This window comes from Sebastes fasciatus, chromosome 20 (assembly GCF_043250625.1).
Source record: "Sebastes fasciatus isolate fSebFas1 chromosome 20, fSebFas1.pri, whole genome shotgun sequence".
Lineage (NCBI taxonomy): Eukaryota > Metazoa > Chordata > Actinopteri > Perciformes > Sebastidae > Sebastes > Sebastes fasciatus.
The window spans coordinates 25,308,906-25,336,755 of record NC_133814.1 but is presented as its reverse complement, the minus strand read 5'-3'; the positions used below and the strand labels follow the sequence as shown (position 1 = coordinate 25,336,755).

The window sequence follows — 27,850 nt, the reverse complement described above, 5'->3', positions numbered from 1 at the left end:
AGAGGGACAGCGTTGATACGACCTGCACCCTCACATGTTAAATCCAGGGTGGTAAACACTACACATCCAGTAAAGGATGGAAACACTTTGGGTTTCACACATTGACAGGAAAAGCAGAGCTAGACATCACGGCTAAAGCTGCATGCTAACTCTGTACCGGACAGGAAACGTTATCGTATTGCAGTAAAGTGGCGGACCTGTCACTCTCGTCTCCGTGGTCGAATGGGCCGACGCTACGACTGTAGAGCACCCAGATACTGACATTAATGTTCTCTGCATTGAAACGGCCCCGATGGAGCTGACCATGGATGGATAAAGAGAACGGAGCTGACGGGAGAGCTAGAGACCACCTTGGAGAAGTCAGAGGAAGTATACACGTGGGACTACGTCCGGTTTTCAAAATAAGGTGTTAACAAAGGGAACTGTATATACAAAATACATCTATGGAAATAAGATTGATGGATTATATTCACCAGAAGTATAAAACATTACATGTCCCTTATAAATTAGAAAGAAAATACCACTAATTTGTGAGGGAAATATCTTTATTCTTTGATTTTTGGGTTGCTTCAGGACATCTCTGACTACATAATTGCTGAAAATCAAACATTTTTACTGTATTCATTTAGATATTTTCTGAAGTATAAGTCCCTAGAAATGTATAATTTAACTTATACTGTTAAAAAAGGTAACAAAAAATGCAATAAATCGTAATATTGAATCGCAATACTTAAAAATCACAATACATATAGGATCGGCTCCCAGGTATCGTGATTGTATCGAATCGGGAGATAGGCGTATCGTCCCAGTCCTAATATGTACTATATCACAATGTATAGATATCACTATAGAATGACAGATACAGTGATGAGAGGATTGTATCGTATTGCTCACTCTGTTTTGGAGCCGGTTCAAGGTTGATAAAAAACCTGGATTTGCTAGAATTCAAGGCGAACAAATCTTCCTCACTCTTTTTCATTAGCAGTGAACCACGGATTGGAATTCGTCTCCAATAAACGGATTCAACACTGCTGCTCAGCTTCTTTAAAATACAACCACGCCCTGCGAGTGTGCATCCCAGACAAGCTGGTTATCCTCAAGATAAACATCACTGCACCACGGAAACTTAATGTCCTCCGCTCTGCTGGGAAAGCCTGCCCGGTTCATCTCTCTGCCCTCTCCTTCCTCTCTCCTCCCACGCCTCCATCCCCTCCCTCCCTCCCTTTTCTACCCACTAATGTGTATAACAACCATAGGTCTTACCGTGTCGCATCATATGAATTTCAATACAGCGCTAATTATGGCAGAAGATATTCCACTTGGCCGTGGTTGAAAAGCGACGCCTGCAGCCAACATACATGCAGCGTTAGCGTGAATCACAGGGGAGTGATTGAGATGACAGGATGTGTGAAAGCATGCTTGAATCTTCTTATACGTTGCACATGACTCAATGACTACTCATACGTGCACTTCAACAGTAAAAGAACCGTCATAATACTGAGGTTTGGTATTCAGCTGAGTGAACCAGAGTGCAGAGAGTAGTTTTAAGGTTTGCTAATCTTTGCAAGCTACAAGCAACAAAGTATAAAAGTATAAAGGAGGGAAAAGTTGTTTACTTGGGAGGTATATTCAAACAGTCTTTGGTAACAGTGTAGCTACGACAGTATACAAGCCATCTCATCACTAAACTCGACTTAAATCCGGATGTAAGGGTAAAACAGAGAGCCTTTAAAGGGTAACTACACCAAAGCTTAGCTTGTTAGCTCCCCAATTAGCAATGAACACAAAGCACAGCTGAGGCTGATGGGAATGTTGTTCGTTCTGCGGGTATTTAATCATAAATCAAAGTATTGGACACAGTGAAATTACGACCTGAAAGATGGGGATCTGCAAAGTATTTAATCCTCGGGGATCATGAGAGTCTGTGCCAAACTTCATGGCAGTTTATCCAATATTTGCAGAGATATTTCCTCGTTGCCAAGGACGAGGCATGATGGAGGGAGCTCATTGTCGCCATAGGGAATTAAAAAGAGGGTTAAAGGGACTGTTTGTAACTTTTTAAGCGTCCCCGCTCCTCTGCCTGCTTGCCTTCACTCAGACAGCGCGCGCGTTCTCGCTGCTCGCTCCACCTCTAGACGTGAACGCGCGCTCACTCCACACTGCAGAAGAGTTAGTTTAGCTCTGAGAATATCTAGTGAATGTAGAGTGGACGTTTGTGCAGAAATAAACTCTGCAGCTCCTCCAGACCAACAGAGGTTTCCTGTGTCTTGTGAAGTGACGGGACTCTGCAGAGAGAAACCTTGTCGTCTCGTTACCGACCGGGTGCCGGTGTCTCCCCTGCTCTCTCTGGCGGAGGGCGGAGGGAGACGAGTTTCTCGGTGCGGAGCCCCACTGCCTCAGCCTGCGCTGAGGCAGGAGAAGCAAACACAGGATCAGCATTGATTCATGGAGAGACCTTGGTCTGGTCAGCTAACATTACTGCCAAGCAGCTGAAATATAGAGTGATATTGTGCTTTTAGCTGACGTGTGTCGCCTCACTGTTTTGAGCGATGCTCGTTCATGTCTATGTAGAGCGAGCAAGCGCGAGCCCGACGCTGACTTTCGTTGATTTCACGGCCACAGGTGTCGCTGTTAAGCAGCAATTCTGAAAGTTACAAATAGTCCCTTTAAGTATATGTTGATGCTATGTACTTTTACTTGCAGCTAGTATTTTACACTGTAGTTTTACTACTTTTACTGAAGTAGAGATATGAGTTTCTCTTCCATCTCATATCTGCTCGGCTCAATTAGCAATTAGTGCCATTTTTAGTGTCTTTTTATACCGTTAACGTCTAAGAACTGCAGCTCCAAAAATACCTTTGGTATCGAGCTAATTCAGCCGGGTTCGGAGCTGAGAGATAGCGTCATACATACACAAGAGACTCTTCTGTGGCAGGAAATAACTGTGTGTTATTTACACAGTTGTCATACTGTGTAACTGTCACACACTTGAAAGACCAAGCCTCACACCTCTCACCCCTGTGCTGCATTCTTAAGATATACTGGAAGGGAAAGAGTCGGGAAATAGAGCTATTAGTTCAGGTTTTCCTGTGTGTATTAGTGTGTCTGTGTGTGTCTGCTTAAATGCCGAGGACTGATGAAATGAAGAACGAGGGCTTTAATAAAGCCAGGTACATTTTTAGCACAAATAATCCCACGTGATGTATCCGTGTGACATTTATCCGCCGCTGACGCTGCTACACGGTCAGTAAACACTGACATTTATCACTGTATCAACATTAGCCTCGCGCATGTGACGACTCTTTCTTTTTTGGGTGTCATCTCAGGAAATCTGTGCCAGCCGGGGTCACTCGTTACACCGAGAACAAACCACTCTGCAGATTTCCTAACATCACCGGGAGTAGATCTTAAATTTGATGATCCGTCTTCAAAGAGAATCATAATTTAGGACATCGTGATGAGAAGCGGGGACGACTGAGACTCAATCCTCTCTCACTCTGATCCTCTAACTGTCTGCTACTGGATCTATACTGCATGCTCAGTGCTACTTCTTCATCCTATCAGCTCATCCTGGTCCAAGTATCAAACTCTGGGACGCTCAGTGCATCAATATACCAACACTCAGGATGTGGTTCGTCCCCGGTGCCATTAAAGTGAGATGAGAGGCTGCATGATGAGGACGTTAGATGAAAAGAGGGGTGTGTGAGTGCAGGTATGTGATGGAGGTTATCAAGCAGTCACCGTCCATCATAGATGTATGATTGAATTCAGCCCCTGAAGACCGGCCTGCTAATACACATGCCTATTTTCCCGGTTACACCGCTAAATTGCTGCGGCAACACTCAGGCGCCGACGCCTCAGTCAGCGACAGGACAAAACCTGGTCTGAGGCCAGACATCAATTTCAACTCAGAGAGGAAGTCCTGGTAATTAGAAAGTGATATTTTTGGCTTGTGTGAGTCCAGGACATGTCCTGAAGGTGAGTAATTGGTATCATTGAGTGAACAGTGGGACAGGATGAGTCAGGGATCGAGATCTATTAGTGGCCACTAATCAGTGTCTCACACTGGGCTCTGGGAGGCAGCCAGCTGGATGAACGCTGCCGCTGCTCTGTGCTGCGTCACGAAGCTGGGCAGCAAACACTGAATGTACAGTACGGCCGCCCCGTCTTAGACGATTAGTCGACTAATAGGTCGTTTTGGTCGTAGTCCACTATGATTTATTTAGTCATTTTTTATGCTTCTGAGAAACTTATGAGCCGACACATTCTCACTCCCAACTCGTCAAACACCGCCGCTTGGTCAGCGAGCCTCGGCATCGGAGACCGACGCTCTAGGTCCCCCTCTTGCGTCACTTTTGGACAGACCAAGGATGGCGTGGCAATACATGCACAGTGTCCTTTCAAAATAAACTTCCATTTTCACAGGATGTTAGGTGTAGGCAACACAACCACTTAGTTAGGGTTAGGAAACGGTCGTGGTTGACGTTAACTTCATGTGACAAATAAAATAAACTTGTGACAAAAACAACCGGTGTTACCGATTACACCGGACATCTACACTTACAAGAAAAGACGGCGGTCAATATCTGCAGCTTATTTTGAACTTTAACGTCAGCTAGTTGTGTGTCTGGCCTCTCCGGTCCAGCTTTCGCTGCAGGGGCAGCAGGTTTCCACCCGGCGCTGCCATGCGCTGCCCCCGCCATGCACATCGGCTGTGACCGCTCCGTCCTCCTCGCAGCGATTACCTCATAACGTTATGGTTCCTTTATAGCATTGGGTTTAAATCTGAAATATTGCGCTTTTGCTTTTCGCTTTGACACCAAATCATCCGCCATCGTCTCGTCTGTCAACTCTCTCTCTTCCCGTGTGTGTGAAATCTGACTCCTGCTGCTCTGAGCTGAGACTCCGTACGGAGCAGACACTTTCAGTTTGTAGCGTCCGTCGTCCGACTATGTATTGATAACACAGCGCTGATTCACCAAAATGAAATAAATGGGATTTATTTCTGTTAAAAAAAAGCAAAACGACAGTGAGGGGCGGTGGGTACGTAATGTAATTGGTGTGTGCCCGACCACCGACTACCGTGGAAAGCCTACTAGCGACTCACATGACTTACGTGTCTGACGATACCAACCGGTCACGGGACTAAAGACTGATGTGACAAAATAAGTCAACGTTACTTTTAGTTTCACACGGGACATGAACAGTGGTCTCCTGGTTGAAAGTCTTGTGTTTGTTTGACCCCTCCCATCTGCACTTAGCAGACTCTCACGTTATTAATACTATGTCACTTGCTCCGACCGTCGAATAACGCCGCGGGTGTCTTTTCATTAGAGTTAGCTGAAAGCCCGGTTCGTCACAGTCACAGTGTCGTCAAAGGGTGTCTCCATACGTTATGATTATTGCACAGCTAAGGGAGTTATCAGCCCGGTGGAAAAACACCCATTAGCTGTGATATAATCACAACATACTACGGCCTTTGGTGAGCTATTGCTTAAATAAATAAAGATAATTACTTCGTCCATCACTGTCAAAATGCCGACAACAGTCAAGTATAGACATACTTGAGTTTTTTTGTATTTTCATCATTTTAACTGACTGACTGTCACTCTTCCCAAATTGTGGGAATCTCATTTTAAAAGGAAAGTCTTCAGTATTAATATATTCAACATAAAACATTAGAGCTGCAACTAGGGCAACTCTGAGTCTTTGAAATGTGATGAGCATGATTCATTTATAAAATAAATACTGGGACAGAACACCACCATCTCAGTGTGTATAAATATCAATGACGGAGCCAAATGACTGCTCTAACAACGATGAAATGAAATATAAGTATTGCTTTAAATATTTAGGTGGAGAGGAGAAAATATCCCTCAGGGTCTCTCTCCAGACATGACACGTCAACTTTAAAGGGAATTCTTCTGCAGGAAGCTTTTAGGAGGTAATACTGTATATTGATTGGTTCCACAGAGAGCGCTGAAAACACCAGACGACTTCAAACGACACAATTTACTCATGTCATTTTTTTTTGGATTTATATTATCTCAAGTTAGCCTCATAAACACTTAAAGGGACTATTTGTAACTTTCAGAATTGCTTGTTAACAGCGACACCTGTGGCTCTAAATAGACATGAACGAGCATCGCTCAAAACAGTGAGGCGACACACGTCAGCTAAAAGCACAATATCACTCTATATTTCACCTGCTTGGCAGTAATGTTAGCTGACCAGATGAAGGTCTCTCCATGAACATGATTTAGATCTGATCCTAGTGTTTGCTTCTCCTGCCTCAGCGCAGGCTCAGGCAGTGGGGCTCTGCAGCGTGTAACTTGTCATCTCCGCCCGCAGCCGGAGTGAACAGTGAAAACACCGGCACCCGGACGGTAACGAGACGGTAAGGTTTCTCTCTGAAGAGCCCCGTCACCTCACAAGACACGGGAAACCTCTGTTGGTCTGGAGGAGCTGCAGCATTTATTTCTGCACAAACGTCCACTGAACATTCACTAGATATTCTCAGAGCTAAACTAACTCTTCTGCAGTGTGGAGTGAGCGCGCGTTCACATCTAGAGGTGGAGCGAGCTGAGCGAGAATGCACGCGCTGTCTGAGCGAAGGCGAGCAGGCAGAGGAGGAGAGGCTCCAGCCACACGCGAACGCGCATATGCGAGCGCACATGTGTCCCGACCCGGTACATTTATACGCTTAAAAAGTTACAAACAGTCCCTTTAAATTGTCCATTGTTGAGTCCACTAATGTTTTAGTAGTGAAAAGTTAAAATGGTGGAGTACTCCTTTAAATGGTCTTGAGTACAGCCCGGGTAGAAACAGAATCACAAAACATGCACTTATCAGAATATGAATGATCGGCTGTGTAGTGGACTGTGTGCTTTCAAAACAAAAGGAAAACAAATACTTTCTTTTTTCATTCATCCTAAGTCCACCAGCTGGTGGAAGGTTAACTCTGATTAAAGGAAATGTAGTTTATAAGCAGATGGTGTTCTTAATCAATATAATTCACTGAAACTGGTCCTTTCCCAGCGTACTCTCTAAAAGTCTGCTCTGCCTGCAGATGGTGTGCTCGCATGATTTGCAGATTAGCTTCCTCCTAACTGGCAGCATGTTACATCAATGGTCATAAGTCAACCGGTATGGAAGAAATGGAGTGGGCCAGGCAATTAACAAGACTGATGCGTTCTGAGGAAAAGTGAAGCAGGAGGGAAATCCACTCAGCTGAGGAGGCAGTTTCAAAGGACCGTCGGTGTCTGCCTGCCTGTCTGTTTGTGTATATGCATATTTCATTATTTCAAAGCTTCAAGTTCCCGTGCTGATAATGAAATCCCACCACCAACCGCTTATACAAATAATACACAAATCCAGAAATAACCATGAGCCCCTGATATCCAAAAACTCATTCCGACACTTAGCGAGAACGTTTTTCTACCTGGCATTTCAGAAACCTTTCATCTGTCAACTCACATGAAGCGCAAAGGAGTCACTTTAAAGCCGGGCGCCGTGACCCGAGCGGATGTGTCATGTCGCTGTGTATCCAGCACAACAATTTCCTCGAATCAGCCCGTGGCCAGACGCTCTCCGATAGCGGGGACGCGAGGGGAAACTTTTCACTGTTTCATACATGAATTGTAAACAGCTCTCACTTCACCATCTGAAACCCACAGAATGATTCAGTTCAGTGCTTTTCCTCCCGCTTCCTTCCAGCATCACTAATGAAGGCAGACTCAGACAGACTGCAGTCTACCTCGGTCTCTGCTTGTTATCCCTGATCTCCTCCGTACTGTTCATGTCCCCCGTCTCCTCTTAGCTCGGCATGTGAGGCTGACAGCTCAGTGGGCTCGGAGCCAGAACTGATACTACTGTCTGTTGTAGGTCAGCCTCCCTCTGGGGGGGGGGGGGGGGGGGGCAAACACACAATCACATACGGTTAACAAGAGGCCGTGCCCTGGTGGCTCGAGGGTCATGTTCCTGCAGCACTGTGGGTGTCACATATCTTCCACCCTCATATCTTCCCTTCTCGTCTTCACATACAGTACATAGTAAAATAAAACAAACTCAATAGATGCATTCATGAGTGCTGCTAAATGTACATACAGTTGGTACATGTGATATGTGTACAGTAGGGCTGGGACAATACACCCATCTCCCGATTCTATACTATCACGATACTCGGCTGTCGATTCGATAAGTATTGCGATTTTTAAGTACACTGTAAAAAGAAACTTTTTTTTTACAGCAAGTTCATTTTTTATCTGAATTTCAAAATGACAGAATTTTTTTTTAAAAATGACATGTTTCATTTGTGATTTATATGTAAATGGTCTTAGATTTACAGTATTTTTTGTAATCACAATCGTAATTATCTGTATTTAAGCTTTTCTTGATCATTTTTTAAAGATAATTATTATGTTTTTTAGATGTTTATGACTCTATTTTAACAATTAATTTATGTTAGAAGAAAAGGATTTCATGGAATTTTAAAAATATTTCTTGTAAAAATACAGATTTTTTTTGCAAAACTTCTGATATAATGTAAATTTGGGCTTTTGCAACGTAAAATTACACGTTTCATTTGTGATTTATATGTAAATGGTTTTAGATTTACGGTGTATGACTATTCTAACAATAAATATATGTTAAAAGTAAAATATTTCTTGTAATATTACAGTAATAAAAGCTAATTATATAAAGATAATTACTGTTTGTTTTTTTACAGTTTATTTATGTTAATTAACGGACAGTATTTTTACGTTTACGTTTTTTATTGATTAGATTTTTCCATTAACCCAAAAATCAAAAAGTAAAGACATTTCCCCCACAAATGATTTTCTTTTTAATTTATAAGGGACATGTAATGTTTTATACTTCTGGTGAATATAATCCATCAATCTTATTTCCATAGATGTATTTAGTATCTACAGTTCCCTTTGTTAACGCCTTATTTTGAAAACCGAACGTAGTCACACGTGTCTACTTCCTCTAACTTCTCCGAGGTGGTCTCTAGCTCTCCCGTCAGCTCCGTTCTCTTTATCCATCCATGGTCAGCTCCATCGGGGCCGTTTCAATGCAGAGAACATAGATTTTAGTATCTGGGTGCTCTACAGTCGTAGCGTCGGCCCATTTGACCACGGAGACGAGAGCGACGGCTGGCTCGACCGCCACGTTACCGCGATACGATAACGCTTCCTGTCCGTGACAGAGTTAGCATGCAGCTTTAGCCGTGATGTCTAGCTCTGCTTTTCCTGTCAATGTGTGAAACCCAAAGTGTTTCCATCCTTTACTGGATGTGTAGTGTTTACCACGCTGGATTTAACATGTGAGGGTGCAGGTCGTATCCACGCTGACCCTCCCACATTTTAGAAGCGGAAGTAGACATGTGTGACTACGTCCGGCTTTTCAAAATAAGATGTTAACGAACAAAACTGTGTATACAAAATACACATATTGAAATAAGATTCGGTTATGGTATAGTGCACAGAGAACACACACCATGTAGATTGATGCACGTAATGTGGAACCAAAGTTCACAAGTGCGAGTTCCACCCGGAAACTTAGCAGACCAAGCGGATTGGTGTGCGAGTCAGTCACACTATAGCGAGCGCAAATGAAACGCCGGAGAAGGAAGACCCGTCGGCGGGTTTCTGGTCAGCTACAAAAGCACCGGAGAGAGAGTTGTGTAGAAGACGAGCACGGTGTAACGGCTCCATTGTTGTTGGGTATATGAATAAAAACACATCCAACAGGCTAACTCATATTCAACGTCATCATCTCGATGTGACGATCACTGGGATGATGAATGTTTAAATTCAGCCACGGTGGAACTAACTGAAACTCTCCTCCTGATGCACGAGTTTTATTTTTTATTATTCTATGTATTTTGGTATTTTTAACTTCAGATGCTTTTCAGTTTCATAGCCTCCTGTGAGCTGTTGCCTTTTGGGAAAGTGTTTGTTCCTACAGTGTAATACACAAGTGTTTGAAATGTTCTTTATTTTTTATAATGTAAATAGTTTATCAAAGTTGCCAGAAGGCAAAAAGCTGCTTCAGTCCCCAGCAGGAGGATTGTGTCTGTCTTTGACACTTGTTCTACTGTCTGTTCTAAATAAATGAAAAGAAACGTACCCTTATGCTCTCTTTCTGCTGTACCGAACCAGGACTCCTAAACCGGGATATGAACCGAACCGTGACTCCTAAACCGGGATATGAACCGAACCGTGACTCCTAAACCGGGATATGAACCAAACCGTGACTCCTAAACCGGGATATGAACTAAACCGTGACTCCTAAACCGGGATATGAACTAAACCAGGACTCCTAAACCGGGATATGAACCGAACCGTGACTCCTAAACCGGGATATGAACCAAACCGTGACTCCTAAACCGGGATATGAATTAAACCAGGACTCCTAAACCGGGATATGAACCGAACCGTGACTCCTAAACCGGGATATGAACCAAACCGTGACTCTTAAACCGGGATATGAACCGAACCGTGACTCCTAAACCGGGATATGAACCAAACCGTGACTCCTAAACCGGGATATGAACTAAACCAGGACTCCTAAACCGGGATATGAACCGAACCGTGACTCCTAAACCGGGATATGAACCGAACCGTGAATCCTAAACCGGGATATGAACCAAACCGTGACTCTTAAACCGGGATATGAACCGAACCGTGACTCCTAAACCGGGATATGAACCGAACCGTGACTCGTAAACCAGGATATGAACCGACGGTGACTTTAGTGTACCGTTACACTCCTAGTGTCTGGGTGCTCGGTTAATGTGACCCACAGGGAGTCATACTGAGGGATGAGTGTTAACTGAGCGTAAACTGCGTTCGCCTTTATATTTTCAGCATAAGGCTGCTGTTATTCTATATTTTTCTTATTGTCAATAAATCCCCTGAAAGGACCAAAACCAACAACGTATTAGTCCGTCTGTCAATCCATACACCGGCTCCTCCTGAAGGCAAAAATATAAAAAAGCAGCTCTCCAATATATACTTTCATTTTTAAAAAGGCTCAGTAACTTCACTGTATTTTTTATCAAATGTTACTCAAACAGGAGGGAAATGGTGCATTTGCTGGGGACTACGTTCAGCGGCCGATTAATCCACATGTGGTGCTCTAGTGAGTATGAGTGTCAGCAGGACGGTGTGTGTGTGATTGAGTCTAAATAAACTACAGTGTGTGAGTTCATGGTGATGAAGGAACATGTCTCTCAGTGACACAGTGACGCTCATTGATGTGTTTTTGGACAACAATGGAGCTCTGAGGAAGAAGATCTACCAGGCTTTCATACACACACAGCACTTGTTAATAGATACATTCATTGTTGGTTTTGAGCGGCAGCAACGGGAGCCATTATTTACTCTGGGCCAAGCAGGAAGAGTGAACAGTGTTTGGTTTGTCCGTTCTGGGCTACTGTAGAAACATGGCGGACTCCCTATGTAGATATAAACGGCTCATTCTAAGCTAACGAAAACATGATTCTTATTTTCAGGTTGTTATACACTAAAGAAAACATACTTGTTATATTATATTATATTATATTTCTGCCAATAGATGTATGGAGTTAGCATTTTGTTCCATATAAACGTAGTGATGCTGTACGGATGGTTTCTTAGCAACTGCAGGTTTATGTGTTTGTCAACAAACAAACCAGTTCCCCCTGACGGACAGACTAACAACTCTTTATGGTGTTCTGCCAATCCACATTCATACAGGAGCCATTATCATTACGATATTTGACAGTTTTGAAAATAATTACACAACAGATTGTTGGCAGGACTGTGATGGTAACTAGGGCGGTGATTTAATCATAAAGACTTGCGTAATAAACACCCAACACAGAGTAACATGCGGTTGTTTTAGAGGCTCTATCAGAACACTAGGATCTGTTTCTCATCTTGAAGCCGTGTGTGTGTCAGACAGCCCCGACTCTTTGGTAGGAGCCAGATCAAAGAAATCAGAAGGAAAACGTCAGCAATGACTCATATTAAAACTTCATTCGGAGCTGCTTTTCCTTTTTCCTCTCCAGGCCAGCACAACTTCATCCCCAACATATTCCAGAAAGGAGGAAGCTTGGCCCCCGCAGTCTGGAGATGTATAAACTGATATCAAACCAGCATCAAAGTGAATTCAGAGCCCCAGATTCAGAGTCACTAGATCTCCCAGAATGAAAAAAATAAATAACCAGAGTGGTACATCCACTTCAAAAAGCTTGAAATTGATCGGGAGTCAGTGGAGGTTTTGGTGTACAAACTAGACACACCTCAAAAAGAAACACTCATTCTCTCAGATGTGTTACCATCACAGACCAGACTCATTTCCACCTGCACGCCGACTCTGGGACAAATGCAAATGAATTTCACAAGAAGGAATAAATCAGCTTGCAAGTCCATTTGAATTTCAAGGAATTGCAGCAAGTTTCCTGAGCATGTTCAGCACATATGATTATTAATATGGCCCAGGAGAGGGAGAAGGTATTAAGAGTTATAGGGAAGGGGGCTAAATGTGACTTTTTTAAGTACAGGATTTGATAAAGAAGTCTTTGGGCACAGTGTCCCACATACTGTTGAAAAGGAGTGGGGGAAAAAAACGATTTTTTTAATGCCAGAATTGATATATTTGCTTCATTTGAGTCTTTGCAGAGGTAGAAGGAAATTTTATTGTTGTAGTCTGAGTAACATGACGTCATATCCGTTCCGTATCCGTCACCAAAACAAACCGCGGCGAGCCAAAACTAGAAAATAGAAAACGTTGGAGGGTCCTCGTGGATACGACCTGCACCCTCACATGTTAAATCCAGCGTGGTAAACACTACACATCCAGTAAAGGATGGAAACACTTTGGGTTTCACACATTGACAGGAAAAGCAGAGCTAGACAGAGCAGAGCTAAAGCTACATGCTAACTCTGTCACGGACAGGAAACGTTGTTGTATCGCTGTAACATTGTGGTTGAGCCGGCCGTCACTCTCATCTCCGTGGTCAAACGGGCCGACGCTACGACGCACCCAGATACTGACATTTCTGTTCTCTGCATTGAAACGGCCCCGATGGAGCTGACCATGGATGGATAAAGAGAACGGAGCTGACGGGAGAGCTAGAGACCACCTTGGAGAAGTTAGAGGAAGTAGACACATGTGACTACGTCTGGTTTTCAAAATAAGGTGTTAACAAAGGGAACTGTATATACAAAATACATATATGGAAATAAGATTGATTGGATTATATTTACCAGAAGTATAAAATATTACATGTCCCTTATAAATTAAAAAGAAACTTGTGAGGTAAATGTCTTTATTCTTTGATTTTTGGGTTGCTGGAAAAAATGTAAAAAATAATTCCTGACAATGATCCTGATATATTTGACTTCAGGACATCTCTGACTACGTACTGTACATGCTGAAAATCAAACATTTTTACTGTATTAATTTAGATATTTTCAAAGTAAAAGTCATAGAAGTGCTAGATTCAACTTTTCTCCATGGTCTAGTGTTAAAAAACAAAAATCGCAATAAATTGTAGAATCGCAATACTGATCGAATCAGCACCCGAGTATCGTGATAGTATTGAATTGGGAGATAGGTGTATCATCCCAGACCTGGAAGATATTAAGAGTTGGAGGTAGGGGGGGTTAAATGTTCCTTTTAATCACAGGTTTTGATAAAGAGCTCGTAGTGGACAGTGTCCCACATACTGTTGAATACTCCAACTACTCCTTTTACTTCTGTCCACGTGAAGGTCAACCCAGGTTAGCTGGCTGCCCGCCGCATACTTTTCTTTGCCCAAATGAGAAAACACTGCTTAGTTTGGCTTTTGTCTTCTCTGTCCTTTCATCCCCCCCTCTCTCCTCTCCTCTCCTCTCTGGCTCCTCTCCCTCTCTGCTATCTTTTTTTTTTTGGTTCTCTTGGGGCTATGCAAAAGAAGCCGGATAAGCTTGGTGCATGCAGCCTGCAAGAGTCTTCTGCAGAGAGTGAGTGGCTGGATCACTACACAGCGACAACCGCCAAAAAAAAATCTGCTGCTGCATAACGTGAGCAGAAAGGAATGAATGAAGGGATGGATGGAGCGTACCTGGCTCGTGGTCCTGTGCAGGTTGGTGTCCCCCTCTGGCCGAGATTCTACATGGCACTGGAGTGTTTGTGTCTGCACATGTGTGTGAGAGAGCTCAGTGCTGTTGAGAGTGCACAGTGCAGTGTAGAAGATTGGAGGCAGGGTACTCAGTGTGTGCTAAGACAGAGCCTGAGCATCTCCCTCCCTCTCTTCCTCCCTCTCTCTCTCTCTCTCTCTCTCTGTGAGTATAATCCTTTCCACAGTCTACGGGGACGAGCTGCAAATGAACCAGCTCTATCTCTCCCTCTCTCCCTCCACTTCCCTCTTGTTCTGTATCTCGGCTTTGCACATGAGCCCCGAGCAGAATTACCCTCCCCATGCCTCCACCTTGCAGTAGATAAGCCAGAATAGCAGAGAGCAGTCTTGCCCTTAATGACTGCCACAACTCTATCACCCTTCTTTTTTCCCTCCACTAAAGGTCTTTACAACGCCGCCGCGGCCGCGCTCGTTTTGTGTCGCAGTGACTCCTCGGTGTGATTACACCATCACACCAGCTGCGCTATTTAGACATGCATGTTTATTGTTTATACAAGCACTTGGGATGCGATAATACCCCGGTGTCATTCTGGCGTTGACACAGTGGCTGGATCCGAAACTGCATACTGTACAAAATGAAGCATGTAGTATGCAGACAAAAGCAAAATATCCAGTCCGCCGAAAATACCTGGATTAGGGATTCATTCATTCAGTCATTATCTGTAACCGCTTATCCCATTTGGGGTCGCGGGGTTCACCCTGGACAGGTTGCCACACTATCACAGGGCTGACACATAGAGACAGACAACCATTCACACTCACATTCACACCTACGGGCAATTTAGAGTCAACAATTAACCTGCATGTCTTTGGACTGTGTGGGGGAAACCTGAGTACCCGGAGTAAACCCATGCTAACACGGGGTAGAACAAGCAAACTCCTGGATTAGAGATAGGGATTTTAATAATTAATCTTTTTTAACTGATTAATGCTTCTCTATTCCCATCACTAGTGTTTTACCTGTCTGCCAAAGTGGCGGGTGGCCTGACGTTTTTATCGCCACCCCCAACAATTTACCCGCATTTGGCGGGTGCTAATTTCAGACCCGGCTGTCGCAATCTTGTTTTTTTGGCGTCCAGAAATGACACGAGAGGGAGGAGCTAAGTACAACCGAACTTGTGGTATTCACGACGTCGTAAGTGGAAAGTTTCTGAAAGCTCCGAGTTCACGAGTTGTGACGTGTTTGTTGACGTTGTCAGAAATGGTAATTCTTCGTAACTTTATAATATGTCTGAGGAAAGCGTTGATATTCCCAACGACCTCGTCTTCCTCCTCTGTCATTATGCCTTTGCATTTCCTGCATTATATTACCCGCTTGCTGGCTTGCTAAATCGTTAGCTTCAGTGGCTTCTAGGCGCCGACAGTAACGTTAATATTGCCGTTGCTTAGCAGCGGTGTTCTCACGACTTAACAACTTGAATGCCAAGCATATCGTGTACACGACTTCCCGTGTTGCAAACACGAGCTCACGAGTTTCATTCAGGCGACCAAAATGTTACAATGTTACTTTCATGAATTGAAAACACACTGTGAAAGGGTTAAAGTTATAAGACGCAATCACGGACAACTCCCAGACCGGACAACGCCGTGGTAGCGACCTGTCAATCACAAGGTAAAGTGAGGTCGCTACCTCGCCAGCCGGGCAGTGACGCTCACAGAGCACCATTTTGCTTTAACTGTTTCATAACTACTGAGAAACGCAGTACGCAGTACGTACTGTATACTGGTTTTGAATACAGCCCGAGTCTTGAGTCAGGCTTGTTTGTGCAAAAGGCTTCAGATGCATTTGAAGTTTCATTTCTGGCAACACTTTAAGATGCGCTATGCAAATGTTGTTAGTGACTCAGACTATCCTTTATTCCATCTGGAAATGTCTGGCAATACATTAACACAGGCTGTGTGCTGCATGTTTGAGGAGACTGATTCTCTACACTCCTGACATCAGAGCGTTCATGATGTGCTTGTTATCTTATAATGTATTCAAACTGCTGTTCTTCAGTGTTAACAGGGTTAGTTCACCTAAATCACAAAAAGATATTGTTCCACAGCGATGCTTTACTGTCTATAATTTGTGGTTTTATCTGCCAAGGTTGTGAGAGATACACAATATGGCCCAAAGCAGGTGTCTCCAACCTTTGTTACTCTGAGAGCTAATTTGACAAAATGAATGTGGCCGAGAGCGACTCTTAGCACCGAGGTGTACATCGCCAATAGAGAGGCGACGGTGAAGGAAACACACATGTGATGTTTGTCAATTTAAAAGATCATTTTGCACGTCAAGAAAGACGCAGTTTGAAGTATCAGACTGTGAAAATACGTAATTAGAAAGACGACACACCCAAAAGTCTCGTCTCTCTTTCTGAAGCTACGATGTCTGTGTGTTTCCTACCGCTAAACGACGCGTCTGTTGCTGCGTTGGCAGAGACTATTGTCCTTTAAGCGTTGTTTCATTTACCTTCTCTGTTCGTAGACTGCTACCAGCCGGAGAGATTGGATAGAAATTTAAACAGGTTTACAAAGTAAATGTGTTATCAAACTGATCTACATATTCTTTGAACCGTTAGCTACTCAGACAACAAAGTTGTCACTCGATAGCGACAACAGCTCATTTTCTGTAACCAGTGTAGTGCTAAAGCTAGCTAACTAGCCAGCGGTCCACTCTGTAGTTAGCTACCTAGCTGGTTAATTCCACCACGCTTTAATGCTACGCTGGGTACAGAAAAATTAACCGAGCAAAGTCGTGACTCATCTGGCGACAGCACTGTGTTTTCCTCCGCTGTGACTAGTGTGTGGATGAAGCATTAAAGGGACTGTTTGTAACTTTTTAAGCGTATAAATGTAGCGGGTCGGGACACATGCGCGCTCGCATATGCGTGTTCGCGTGTGGCCGGAGCCTCTCCTCCTCTGCCTGCCTGCCTTCACTCAGACAGCTCAGCTCGCTCCACCTCTAGACGTGAACGTGTGCTCACTCCACACTGCAGAAGAGTTAGTTTAGCTCTGAGAATATCTAGTGAATGTTCAGTGGACGTTTGTGCAGAAATAACTGCTGCAGCTCCTCCAGACCAACAGAGGTTTCCCGTGTCTTGTGAAATAACGGGGCTCTGCAGAGAGAAACGTTATCGTCTCGTTACCGACCGGGCGCCGGTGTCTCCCCTGCTCTCTCTGGCTGTGGGCGGAGAGAGCAGGGAGACACGCTGCAGAGCCCCATTACCTCAGCCTGCGCTGAGGCAGGAAAAGCCAACACTAGGATCAGATCTAAATCATGTTCATGGAGAGACCTTCGTCTGGTCAGCTAACATTACTGCCAAGCAGCTGAAATATAGAGTGATATTGTGCTTTTAGCTGACGTGTGTCGCCTCACTGTTTTGAGCGATGCTCGTTCAAGTATATTTAAAGCGAGCAAGCGCGAGCCCGACGCTGACTTTCGTTGATTTCACGGCCACATGTGTCGCTGTTAAGAAACATTTCTGAAAGTTACAAATAGTCCCTTTAAGTTGTTAAGTTTTACTCATTTTACTTTGGCTCTCTGTGCTTCGTAACGTGACTTATTAATCCACCGCTCATTTTAATCGTTACTGCAAAACCTCACCTCAGTGAGTCGGCAACTTGACGTATGTCGGTTTAGTTTATACGGAAGTTAGCCCGCAACGTGCTACGTTGATATGAATGAGAATGTCTGTTCTATTCCTATTCTATTTCTATGGCTGCAACAAACCATTACTTTCTATTTCAATTATTTTATATCAATTACTTGGTTTCTAAAATGTCAGAAAGTAGTGCGAAATGTCAAATCACATTTTTCCGCAGCCCAAGCTGACATCTTCAAATTGCTTGTTTTATCTGAGTCCAAAATCCAAAGATATTTAATTTACTGTCATGAAAGAGTACAAAACCCAGCAAATATTCACATATTCAAGAACCGGTGACAAAAACAGAATTAATCAATTATCAAAATAGTTTTTGTGCTGGTGAGGCAGCAAAAGTTTAAAATCTCTAAAAACAGCACCTTTGATGTCCTCAGGTGTTCTCAGAAATATACCAGGATGTTATTTGTTCCTGGTGCCAAATAAGGATGTCATGCCAGATGGAATTAGTCTCAGACATCACTTCTTGTGCTCCGGATATACAGTATGCCTCCTATTCATGTCATTCACTTTCACTGCGATTCACCGCTGCAAGAGCAATCAGCAGCATACAGAACAAATTGGTTGTGATGTTAAGATGTGTTTATTTCCTCCAGCTTGGCTTACATGTCCACATTGTGACAGCTATATCCATCTGTACACGTCGGTTTCTATAACGCGTGCCTGTGCATGTTTGGACCAATTTCCTCTTCCTCCATGCCCACTCAAACGCTCCCGATTCCTAATTTAGACCGAGTGTTTCTTCCCCACCCACACACTCGGAGCACTGTAGCACCGCGGATACACACAGTATAGGCCGACACGTCAAACCTCTCGCCTCCGCCGCGATGGCTGCGGGGTGGAAAAACGCGAGCCCAGCGGATTATGAGCGTGTCAAATTGGCAGAATGTATTAGCGTCGCACCGATCACCGTCACATTTACCCCCACTAGTCAATTATCAAGATAGATAGCTCTCACAGATAATAGCCCGCAACGGCAACTGGACCCATTTTCTGCTTAGTGGACGGAGAGGAACGAAGAGGGATGGAGAGGGAAGAGAGAGGAGGGGAAGGAAGCATTAGAGATGTTGTGATAGGAAGGAAAATGCTACTTTCAGCACAGCGAAAATCAGATTGGGTAGACGGAGATAGAGGAAGAAATAAAAAAAGAAAAACAGCCTATATTGTTGCAGACTGCCTTTGGATCCAGGCGAGGGGCCCGGGTGGCAGAAATATGGAGGGAGCGGCACACTTGTCATCCCAATGAAATCAGTCTCCAAGGCTGCTGAGGAAAGCTGCACCGAGATGAAATCCTACAGCCGGTGTGTGTGTTTGTGTGTGTGTGTGTGTGTGTCTGTGTGTGTCTGTGTGTGTGTGCGTGTGTGCGTGTGTGCGTAAGATATGAAGCAAGACAAGTGAAAGAGACTGAAAACTACAATCACAAAAAACAGTTTGCTGATTATATCGTGTTTTCTTATTATAGGCATCTCACTCACTCTGCAGATTTATCTTCCTCATAAATCTGCCTCCTCCTCTTCTCTCACAACATGAGATGATTCATGTCGGCATGTCAATACTCACTCCAGCGATCCATAACTCAACCGTGCATTACAGTGAAATCTGTATTAGCTGTTCAACATCTAATTTACTCAGGTATATTTACTGTTATTTGAGCGTCCGACTCAACCTCTAAAGATTAACACAAATGAACTGGGGCTGTCAGTCGATTCCAATATTTAATTGCGATTAATCGCACATTTTTATCTGTTCTAAATGTACCTTAACGGGAGATTTATTAAGTATTTAATACTCGTATCAACATGGGAGTGGGCAAATATGCTGCTTTATGCAAATGTATGTATATATTTATTATTGGAAATCAATTAACAACACAAAACAATGACAGATATTGTCCAGAAACCCTCACAGGTACTGCATTTAGCATAAAACAATATGCTCCAATCATAACATGGTAAACTGCAGCCCAACAGGCAACTACAGCTGTCAATATCTTGACACCGATACTGAAACGATACCACAGTAAAAACCTAAACCATAAGGCAAAGTAATGGAATAATAGATGGCAAAACATGGACTGTTTTTTTATTAATTAAAATTTAAAAAATACATTAAATTAAAAAATGTACATGGTATGCAGTAACCTGATGTCCCCTATAGTTGAGTTTATATGATTTCATTGATTAACTTTATATTTGCAACCAGATATCACAACAACAGCGCCCCCACTGGTGCATCATTACAGTTCAGGCGGAGAGTGGTACTGCAGCACGAGCAACGGCGAGAGGTTTCCAAAACAAAAACCCACAAAATGATAATAAATTCAGATGAAGTTAAGTGAGAATTGATGAGGGAAAAGCTGCTAAAATCAGGAAGACACCACAGTGACTGTAGAAAGAGCTGTGTTGTGTTGAAGTGGTGAAAGTCACTCTCGCCACCGGACAGTTTTTCCTCTCCGTTCATTCACGTTACAGAGACACACGGTAAAAATAATACTTTAACACAAGCTCTTTGGTGGATCATGTGTTTGCTGAATTACTGGAGAAGCCTGGACCGATTGAGGAAAGATGGTGAATCTAATTTTGTACTTAAAAATGTACTTAGTTACATTCTACCAGTGATTGAGAGACGGTGAGATGAGAGATCCCTCAGAGAAAGCAACAACCACCTGAACAGTAAAGAAGAGTTAACAAGATGTCTGCGGTTTGTTCTTAACCTACTTAAAGTCCGGCAGGCCAACAACAACGATGGAAAACACCACAAACTTGGTTTATTACCTGAAGCGTCGCCATCTAATAAAGCATGTGAGCTCAGTGAAAGCCATCCACTGGAACAAACAGAGAGACACTCAGAGAAACAACGGTAGTAAACTGAGGCGTTGCTATCTGCTTCTTTACGAGTTACAACCTCAGACTCTCACACATGCTGCTGCTGCTCTTTTTAAAACAGGAGACTTAATGCTGATACAAATGGTCAAAAATGAGGGATGTGAGTGGATGGACGTATTATTGTATTTAAAATATTCTAGGGCTGTCAAAATTAACGCGATAATAATGTGTTAATGCAGATTTGTTTTAACGCCACTAATTTCTTTAATGCATTAATGCAACTTGTCAGGTTGTAGTGGGCTCAGTTTTAAAGCTAGAATGAAGATACTGGTATCATATGAAACTAGAAAAACCCTGATGAATTCATCGGTACCAACCATGTCATACTAGCTTGTTGTGAAGGAGGTTAAATAACGCTCCAAACTTACGCTAAATTTTGGAGGAAAAACCGTCATGGCCATTTTCAAAGGGGTCCCTTGACCTCTGACCTCTAGATCAGTGAATGTAAATGGGTTCTATGGGTACCCACGAGTCTCCCCTTTACAGACATGCCCACTTTATGATAATCACATGCAGTTTGGGGCAAGTCATAGTCAAGTCAGCACACTGACACACTGACAGCTGTTGTTGCCTGTTGGGCTGCAGTTTGCCATGTTATGATTGGAGCATATTGTTTTATGCTAAATGCAGTACCTGTGAGGGTTTCTGGATCAATATCTGTCATTGTTTTGTGTTGTTAATTGATTTACAATAATAAATATATACATACATTTGCATAAAGCAGCATATTTGCCCACTTCCATGTTGATAAGAGTATTAAACACTGACAAATCTCCCTTTAAGGTACATTTTGAACAGATCAAACATGTGAGATTAATTTGTGATTAAATATTTGAATCGACTGACAGCACTAATTTATACTGACATTTATTTATTTAAATAGATTTTCTCTATTTTTGCTCCAACTATCTAATTATTTTCATTATCTGATGATTGTTTTTCTTGATTCATTGATGATTCATTTGTTGTGTAAAATGTCATAAAGAGTAAAACAGGTGACATAGAATAATGAAATTGCTTGTGATATCCAACCAAAAGTACAAAACCTAATGACAAAGCATCAAATCCTCAGAAGTAAGGAGCTGTAATGATGGAACGGTTGGTATTTTTGTTTGAAAAATGACTTATTGATTATTTTTCTGTCGACCTCCTACTGGAATGAGAGAGTAATCATTTCTAGTGGGGGAATTGTTTAAGGGAATCAACAGCATACAACCCGATGTATCTGTATCAACAAACTTTTTTCTATATTTCCCAGCCCTACTATAATAACACAATAACTTCCTCCTCATCTCTCCCCCTCTCTCCTCATTCCAGTTACCCCATTATTCCACCAGACAGAAGCTTTTCATTTGAGAGTCTGATCGGGGTTTCAGAAGGACCATTCTGTATAATCAGCAAATGAGTAGCTTGTTAAAACGTTGCTCACTGTAATTTAGTCATCAACGCGGTCGAGCTGCGTTTGTTATGTTTGCTTTCAGACGACACGTGTCAGAGCTGTCACGCCGGCTTATGAGATAACAAAGAGCGGGGGGAGATCAGAGCTGTCACACAGCACATGTAGAAATACAACCACATGATGCATGCAGAGACACATGATGCATGCAGAGACACATGATGCATGCAGAGACACATGATGCATACAGAGACACATGATGCATGCAGAGACACATGATGCATACAGAGACACATGATGCATACAGAGACACATGATGCATGCAGAGACACATGATGCATACAGTGACACATGATGCATGCAGAGACACATGATGCATGCAGAGACACATGATGCATATAGAGACACATGATGCATGCAGAGACACATGATGCATGCAGAGACACATGATGCAGAGACACATGATGCATACAGAGACACATGATGCATGCAGAGACACACAATGTATACAGAGACACACGATGCATACAGAGACACATGATGCATGCAGACACATGATGCATGTAGACACACATGATGCATACAGAGACACATGATGCATGCAGACACATGATGGATGCAGACACATGATGCATGCAGAGACACATGATGCATGCAGAGACACATGATGCATGCAGGGACACATGATGCATGTAGACACACATGATGCATGCAGAGAGACATCATGCATGCAGAGACACATGATGCATGTAGACACACATGATGCATGCAGGCAGAAGTGGAGATGGTGCAATTTTATATTTACAGTAGACTTGCCGTGGTATTCGGTGTTACACGGTGGTCGGATATACACCGATTAAATTACTTGCCCTCTGCCCCCACCGTCGTTTTGCTTTTTTTATAGAAATAAATCCCATTTAGTTCATTTTGGCGTATCAGCGTTGTGTTATCAATACATAGTCGGACGTGCCAATATGAATATATATGATATGAGTCTCAGCTCAGAGTAATAGGAGTCAGATTTCAGACACGGGATGAGAGAGAGTTGACAGACGAGACGATGGCGAAGGATTTGGTGTCAAAGCGAAAAGCAAAAGTGCCTATTTGGCAATATTTCAGATTTAAACCGAATGCTATAAGGGAACTATAACGTAAATGAGGTAATCACTGTGAGGAGGACAGAGTGGTCACAGCCCGAGGTGAAAACCTGCAGCCTCGCAGCGAAAGCTGGAACGGAGAAGCCAGACACACCGCCATCCAACGATAACGATGAAAGTAAGCGCTCTACAGATATTGAGCGCCGTCTTTTGTAGTAAGATGTCCAGTGTAATAGGTAACACCAGTGTTGTCATAAGTTTATTAACCGGTGGGAATATTTCCTCACCGTGACATCCCTAATTTATAGTCAAACGCTCATAAACGATTTTCATGGACTCCATATGACAGATTCTCACAGGTCACTTAAGATAGTCTCAGGTTTACGAAGACCTGCAATGCATTAAGCCGGGTTTATGCTCGCCGTAGTGTCCCCCGGCCCCAGGGTGCACGAACCAAAAATGACATCATCACATCAGAGTTAAATGAAGCAAATATATTGATTCTGGCATTTCAAAATCGTAATTCAAATTCACCATACATAAGGTGAATCGATTTTTTTCCCTCCCCTAATGTTTAGCAGGTATAATGTTTACTACTTTTCTTTACTATGTTCACCATCTTAGTTTTGCGAGTTTGCATGCCAACATTTGCTAATTAAAAACAAAGTACAGCTGAGGTTTTTTGCAGGTATGTAATCATAAACACAAGTATTGCACAAACTAAAGTCTTTAGGATTCCTCCTTCCAGTAGTGGTGGATCGACAGAGCAACACTGCCATCTTAAGAGCCATGTCTCTGAAAAGCAACTTAGCAGCAGCTGAAAATCTTCTTTTTCCTGACCTTCAGTGGGAAACTTCTCACCTTCCTGCAGTGATGCAGAAGTGTCCTCCAGGGTGTGTCACAGCAGAGGAGGTGACAGAGAACACTATCAACAAGAGGAGGCGGTGAAACACGGCTGCCAGCCTGCTATTAAGTCACTCTGTAACGCCACGTTATGTTCTCACAAATCACAATCCTCCCTGATGTCTGCCGGGCCCTCAACATGTTCCACTAGATGTGTTTTATAGAAACTTATTGGGCCACAAATCTAGATTCAATGTCACGTTCTAAAGTCAATTTGGATGTGATTCAAGTTACAAACTGGAGTCCCCATCGCCGCCATATAATCCTGTGATTTGAGCAAATAAGAGCTGATATCCCCGGTGATGTCTGAGCTGTTCTGGCTACGCATCCAGCATGTAAATGGGCAAAATGTGAAACAATGCTGCTCTGCCTGCAGCGCAAACTAATCTCACACTGATAAATCTGCAGACGTGATGAATTTCTCTCACCAGAACAACAAGCAAACAAATAAAACACGCAGAGAGGTACTTTTCTTCATCCTGCAGCCTCTCCTCTCTGCCACAGAAATACGCTGTTTACCTGCGACAGCGCCGACTCCTCTCTGCTCTTTGTGCCCCGATGTGTGACAGTAATGCCATCTGATAGGCTGCTCTCTACCGGAGATGTCACCGAAATAGCAATCCCTTATCAAGGACAAAACATCACAGCTGTAAGAAAGGGAAATCTGAAGATGAATATCTGTGATGCAGCCTTTCAGGGAAAGTTGTCAAATTAGACTCTGAATGTATTTCCCACTGCACTAGATATGCCAGAATACGTGATAGGAAGACCTTGAAGTAACCTCCTCCACGCACAAATACACACACTGGAGCACACATTGCAAAATCCACAACCCCATGACAATTGTAAAAGCCCTTCCTATGGTATCTTAAAAGCTACAACAAAAGGCCATTTGAGGTGTCGTCTGTGGTACGGATCTTTTATGTAGCACAACACAAATCATCCCGAGACTTTTCTTACAACACCAAACAAGCTCAGGGAGAGACGGCAAGAGCATCTGGGCGAAGAAGACCGGCTTCAGAGGAAGACTTCACTGTTCACTGCAGACATACTAAATCCTTTTATGAGCTCTAACCATGGATGTATAAAGAGAACTGGATACAGCGTTGGGAGGCGGGGCGCCGTTCATTCCTATGAAAGTTGCTCAGTGGCGCATGAAGCTAAAATGGCTCGACTTCCAAGTGGAACAGAACCCGGATCTTCCGGTGATCTTCCGCATCCATTGGGTCCAGCCTCGGTCAGCGTCTCATTCACATGAACGGAGGAAGGGAAATAACTCTGGAATTAGCTATTAGTTCATTTTACAACTTTTAGGATCTAATGATGTAAATAAGGGCTATTAGAGAGTTGATTTACCTGAAAAAAAAATCATCCGTTGAGATATAGACGTCTTTTTTCCAATGTAAGTCTATAGGAAAAAGTCTTTTTGGGCCCAATGGCATCACGGGACGGACACAGAAGTTGTAGTACCTCCGTTTGGCCAGTTGGGCTCCAACACCGTATCCTAACGGTACGTGTCCACAGGCTCCGTGCTTTCCACGCTCCCCATTCATTGTCTATGTAAGCAGCCGCGCAATGCATTCTGGTAGCGTGGCGTCGCGATTCGAGAGACTAGGCGTCACGACGCCCGCTCCTTATTTGCATGAAGTTGAGGTCCTGGCTACTTTATGCAAATCACGGGCGTCCGCCGCGACTCGCCGCCTCTCCAAACTCCCGATAATCTTTTAAAATAAACGTTGCCGATCCAAAATAAAGACAGATTCAGTAACTGCATGGATTATTTCTCGCCTCAAATGTTTTCAGAAACACATTTCAGTGAACTATTTACGTGAAATAAGAGAAGAAAGTTTCCAAACGAGCCTCCATACTGGTTCCGGTTTGAAAGCTGGGAGCAGCAGCCAACGGCGGGAAAGCGTTCGTCCAATCAGGAGCCCAGTGCCTTGTTTCTAGGGACAGCACACCAAGCGTCCAATGTTGGGAAGCGTCGCGTCCCCTCACGATAAAAAACGTCCCTGTGGACACGTACCGTAACTGGATTGGGAAGCCAAAATTGTGATCGCGATTAATATTCGATTAATTGTGCAGCCCTAGTTAGTAGTACTTGTTATCTTCCTACGTTTGTACTTTTTAAACAGAAAACACGCGTTTTATATTGTGATATTTACTGTAAATAACATACAACACAGCCAACAGCGAGTAGGTTGTTATCTAGCGATCTTCCTCCAGGCGGCTGCCACCTTATTATGTTTTTTTGTAGTGAAGTGAGGAGGTATTGTACCGATAACTCCTCAGGCCCGCTGTGCATCTTGCTCGGTACAAGATGTGACAACACCACAGGCAGCGACACAGAAGGGTGCAGAGATACGGTGAACAGAGAGTTAAACAACAGATTCATACAACAATATGACTGACTTCTTTATAAGCACAAGTTAATAAAGAGTAAATGTGGATGTTTCACTCACCAACTGTCGTCCCCACTCAGCCTGCTGTAGTGTAACATTAGTCCATTATGTTTTCCACAATTCTGAACAAAATAATCCAAACAGGTAGAAGAAGTAAGATGTGAGAGGAGCACAGGATGCTTTTCTGACTCTCTTGGTCCTTGTGTTTTAATGCACCTGATATGTAGGACTACTTTCTCTCAGTTTCTTCTGTTGAGCTAGATTCAAAAACACACACAGACGGCAAACGGGAGCAGATCAAAACGAGGCTTCGTACTGAAATATTGTAGTGACGGCTCATATTTCCCATCGTTTCCATAGTTGACAGGTAGCTCCTAATTAGTTTTCACTAGTGAACTCTAGGAGTTTGCATGTTCTCCCCGTGTTAGCGTGGGTTTTCTCTGGGTACTCCGGTTTCCTCCCACAGTCCAAAGACATGCAGGTTAGGTTAACTCTAAATTGCCCGTAGGTGTGAATGTGAGTGTGAATGGATGTCTGTCTCTATATGTCAGCCCTGCGATGGATTGGCGACCTGTCCAGGGTGTACCCCGCCTTCGCACAATGTCGGCTGGGATCGGCTCCAGCCCCCCCCGCGACCCCTAACGGGATAAGCGGTTGCAGATGGATGGATGGATGGATAGTGAACGCTAGGCACATAACTGCGAGCGTCAATGCTTGTGCTCAAAGTGGCAGTAATCAAGTTAATGTCCTCATCTACATCCACGACAACTGACCCGGTTTTCTCCCGCTGTCGGCTCATTTAATATAAACCAATCAGCTGTTCCTCGTCCATGTTGCAGCGCTCTCAACGGGATACGATAGGAATGGAGCGTCTGACAAAAGTTCAGCTCAAAACGTCGCGGCCAGTTCGGACACTCCGATAGAAAACGATGTTATCAAGCTGATTTTGTCGCTCGCGTCGCATCCAGTTAGAACACGGTGAAATATCTTCCAATCCCCTAACCTGAGAGAAGAGTCTTCAGCTCTGTTCATAAACCCTTATTCATTGGCAGACACTTTGACCTTACAAAGCAGGGAAAGCACAAGCGTAACTAATAGCATTAACATTACATTTAATAAGCTGTATGTGCCGACAGCAGGACCTCGGACTGCTAAATAGAAGGAAGCCTTTATTAATATTATTAGTTACACCTGTGTTAGACAAGGAAAAGTGTCTGCTGTGAGAAAGATCTATAGGTTGCGCTAATGGAACAAGTCCCTAGTGGGACTTAAAGAGGCACTTCACCAATTTTACATGTCAAAGTCAATTTACTGGTCACGGTGACTGTGAGCGCTGCTCAGCCTGTGAAA

The 27,850-nt window shown here is 43.4% G+C and overlaps 1 protein-coding gene across 7 annotated transcripts in view; it reads right to left on the bottom strand.

Annotated features, from left to right (window-relative positions):
• Window positions 1-27,850, bottom strand: part of srcin1b (SRC kinase signaling inhibitor 1b) — a 124,552-nt gene that overhangs the window by 77,674 nt on the left and 19,028 nt on the right. The window contains exon 1 of one of the 7 annotated variants that reach the window (XM_074618901.1): window positions 14,099-15,749. The exons of the other annotated variants lie outside the window; for them this stretch is intronic. The gene's annotated coding sequence lies outside the window, so the exon portion shown is untranslated. Of the gene's footprint in view, window positions 1-14,098; window positions 15,750-27,850 lie in introns of those variants that run through there. 7 annotated transcript variants of the gene reach the window in all.